This window comes from Triturus cristatus, chromosome 10, assembly GCF_964204655.1.
Source record: "Triturus cristatus chromosome 10, aTriCri1.1, whole genome shotgun sequence".
Classification (NCBI taxonomy): Eukaryota; Metazoa; Chordata; class Amphibia; order Caudata; family Salamandridae; genus Triturus; species Triturus cristatus.
The window spans coordinates 919,784,581-919,788,527 of record NC_140593.1 but is presented as its reverse complement, the minus strand read 5'-3'; the positions used below and the strand labels follow the sequence as shown (position 1 = coordinate 919,788,527).

Sequence of the window (3,947 nt, the reverse complement as noted above, 5' to 3'; positions counted from 1 at the left end):
TGGCCAACAATGCATAGACTAATCATGAGAATGACCAAAATGTTTTCATTGCATATGGTTGCACCTGCTGGTCCATGCACTTATGGTGACCCTTTCAGCTTTTGGGAAAACTGAAATTATGGGCAAACAGGCATTTCTAATTATTGTAACACTGTTATGCATGAAGATATAATGAACTAAATATACCAGAATGCATTGCTCATCTGACAAACACATTGGAGGCTAATCCTGTGATACAAAACTCACCTGCTGGTTTTAGTTTGCTGTAGGTACCCATGATCAAGGTGTTTGTAAGGAAACAATTTGGGGAGCCATGCAGTGTTCCAGGCACTTGCACTAATAAATTAAAGGAAGCTTTGTTGGGAGTGCATTCTTCCTCCAAGAGTGGGAGTATGGAGAGCGTCTATAATATTGGTGTCCTGCCCGAGGATGAACAGGAACTGCACCACTCCGTAAGACAAGCTGCGTAACCACCCACAAAGATTGGGGTGGTGGTTGCTCCTGCTGATTCATGCACTTATGGGGGCCCTCTCAGCTTTTGGAAAGGCTGAAATTATCGGCGAATATTTGTTTTTAACTATTGGAACACTGTGATCTATGAAGATATAATGACATACACCAGAATGCATCCCTCGTCTAACGAACACATGGAGGGTAATCATGTGATGCAAAACTCACCTGCTGGTTTTAATTTGCCCTTGGTACCCGTGATCAAGTTGATTCTACCGAAACACTTTGGGGAGGCACGCAGTGTTCTATGCACTTGAACTAATAAATTGACAGAAGCCTTGTTGGGAGTGCATTCTTCATCCTTCACTTGTACAAAACCAGTGAAATTCAGAAGTTATTATTAGTGAGCTAACTATAACTTGCGCCCCTGCAATGCACTGCCGATGAACTCACATATTGCATCACTCATGACATGGTCAGTGACATCAATGATGACATCAATGTTGACATCTCAAATTAAATCATTGATGACATCATCCAGTGACTGTGAGTGTTTTTAAAAAGTTTATGTGTGTTACACATATATATCAAAGGGTATTGGTGAATCAGGGGTGTATGAGTGGCTATTTGAATGATTCAGTGGGCATGTGATTGACTTTATAAGTGAGTGACTAGGTGTCTCGGTTTATATATGGATGAGTGGCTGATTGTGTGAATATCTGCACCAGTCTCTAAGTTGTTGTCTAAGTGGCTGTTTGGGTGTGTGAGTGGGTGGTTGAGTTTCTTTATTGGTAAGTGAATGGTTTTCTGAGTACCTCTATGGGTGTCTGAGTATCTGTGTGTGTGGGTGAGGGGGTATATGACTGCTAGTATGGATGAGTGAATAGATGAATCAGTGGCTGTATGGGTTTGTGAATGTGTATATGAGGGGCTTTATGAGTGAGTGAGTGTGTGTATGGCTGTGTCGATAAGTGAGTGCTTGTGTAAGTGGTATATGAGTGAGTACCTGGGTATGTGAAAGGCAAATGATGAGGCATGTGAGTGACTGAATGGGTGAGTGAGTGAATGTGAGATTAGCTGTATGGGGGAGTGTGTGCTTGTGTCAGTGACTGTATAGGTGAATGAGTACGTGTTAGCATTTGTATGAGTAAGTGAGTGAACATATGTTACTGTTTGGGAGAGTAAGTGGCTATGTGATTGACAGTATGGATGAGTGAGCAGATGTGTGAGTAGCTCTATGGGTAACTGACTCAGTATGTGAATGGCTGTATGTGTGTATGCATAGATACGTCAGTGGCTGTATTAGTAAGAGAGTGGGTGCATGAGTGGCAGTATGGGTGAGTGAGTGGTTGATTGTGTTGATCTGTGAATCAGTGATTGGCTGTGTAAGTACTGGTTGGGGTGTATGAATGGGTTTGAGAATATTAGAGTGGCTGTATGAACAGCTATATGGGGTTGTGAGTGGGTGCATCAGAGATTCTGTGGAGGATGTCATGAGTGATGTCATTTGAGATGTCAATGACCATGTAGTGAGTGATAGAAATTGTGAGGTCATAAGCAGAGCATTGCAGGAGTGGGACCTATAGTTAGCTCACTAACTATAACAAATGAATTACATGAGTGCATGAGTGAAACCTGAACCTCAACTATATCATCCATGTAACCTTTGTTTTTTTTCAGTGAATTTCTAAGGTTTTTCAAAATCTAGTTCCTAACTATAACGTCCCTTTAAACTTTGGTTTTTTAAGTGAATTTCTTTGGTTTTTTAATTGTAGTTACATTTGAAAACTGATGGACAACTCTGAGGAATCCTGCTGTGTCCAACTCACTGGAGGTAACAGGAGGGCTCTGGGCCCCCAAGAACCATCAACATCCAAGAGGACTTTATCCTGCAACCAACAGTGCACCAGGAAGCGTGTTTGCAGAGTGGTGAAAGGGGATGTGGCCTCCAAATGCTTCTCAGCAATCCCACTGTCAATCAATTAGGGATTTATAGAGCACACTACTCACCTGTGAGGGTCCCAAGGTGTGGGAGTACTGGAGGTGACAGGAGGGATGGCTCACCTCCAAGGACCCTCAACACCCAAGGGGACTTCATCCCTCAAACAGCAGCATGCCAGGAGTCGTGTTTGCAGAGTGGTGGAGAAAGGTGGCGTAGCCTCCGAACACCTCTCAACAATTCCACTGTGTGAGACTTACTGGAGGTAGCAAGAGGTCTTGGTGGCCCCCAAGGACCCTGAGCAGCCAAGGGGACTTCATTCCTCCACCAGCAGTATGCTCAAAGGCACATTTGCAGAGTGGTGGAGAAAGGTGGCATGACCTCGGAATACCTCTCAGCAATCGCACTCTGTGAGACTTAATGGAGGTAACAGGAGCTTTTGATGGCCCCCAAGGACATTCAGCAGCCAAGGGGACTACATCCCCAACCAGCAGCATCCCAGGAGACGCGATTGCAGAATGGTGCAGAAAGGGGGTTGGGCCTCCTGCATCGTGCCGGTAGCTGTTTCTTTCGTTCTTTATTCTTTTATTATAAGGAAAGGGGGCTGTGTGGCCCCCTTTTCATTGGATAATTTTGGCCCGAGGGACCCCATCCCCCCGTGCCAGATATTTTTAGAATTGGGAAGGGGGCTCACTCAGCCCCCCTTCCCAGACCAATTACGGCCCAGGGGCCCCATCCCCCTGTGCCTGCCCATTAAAAAAGAAAAACATGAGTGGGGACATGCAGCCATCCTCCCAGGCCGATTTTGGGCCTGGGGACCCCATCACCTGGGGCCTGGTCACAATACTGTGTGCCCTTGTCCCACCCAGGACACCCAGTTTTTCACATTGGGGAGCAAGGGAGAGCCTGAAGGTCCCCACGGTCCCTGCCGGCTCCTCTCATACTGAAGGAGACAGCATTGCTTTTGGACAGAGAGAGCTGCTGAACACGCACCCAATTTCTTACAATTGGGATAAACCACACCTTCCTGGAGTGGCTCACATTATCTTGCTGTATTGTGCATGGACAGTCCAATAAGGCACTGAGATTAAAACATTTGCTATGGTTGTTTTCGATGCATAGTCTACCAGGAGATTTGTTGTTAACTTTTGATCTGTTGTGCCGTTTCACACACCACCGACAAAAAAACACAAAAGAGGGTCATTGATATTTACATTTTGCTGTTACATACCTGTCAAGTGTCCACCAAAGGGTACTTAGGGGCTGATTACGATGTCGGGCGTATCGCCACCGCCTGCATGGCAGTGGTGATCCGCCCGACATTTTCCTCCGCCCGTCACCCATTTCCCACGCCATATTAGTATGGCAGGGGGACCCCTGCAGACGGAAAGACCGTCCGCCGGTTTTCCGCTGGTCGACCAGCGACCGGGCAGAAAAGGGGCTGGATATGGTGGCGGTGTCTGCTCGACACCGCCATCCATATTAGAATGGGCAGTGGTGCAGGGCTTTCCATGGCAGAGACCCCGCCATTGAAAGCCAGGCGGAGTTTGCTTTTGGG

General features: G+C 46.5%; 1 long non-coding RNA gene across 1 annotated transcript in view; it reads left to right on the top strand.

Annotated features, from left to right (window-relative positions):
• LOC146796258 (uncharacterized) overlaps window positions 1-3,506 on the top strand; it is a 24,327-nt gene extending 20,821 nt beyond the window's left edge. The window contains exon 2 of the long non-coding RNA XR_014969912.1: window positions 2,226-3,506. This is a non-coding gene — a long non-coding RNA (uncharacterized LOC146796258). The remainder of the gene's footprint in view (window positions 1-2,225) is intronic.
• The last annotated feature ends 441 nt before the right edge of the window (window positions 3,507-3,947 follow it).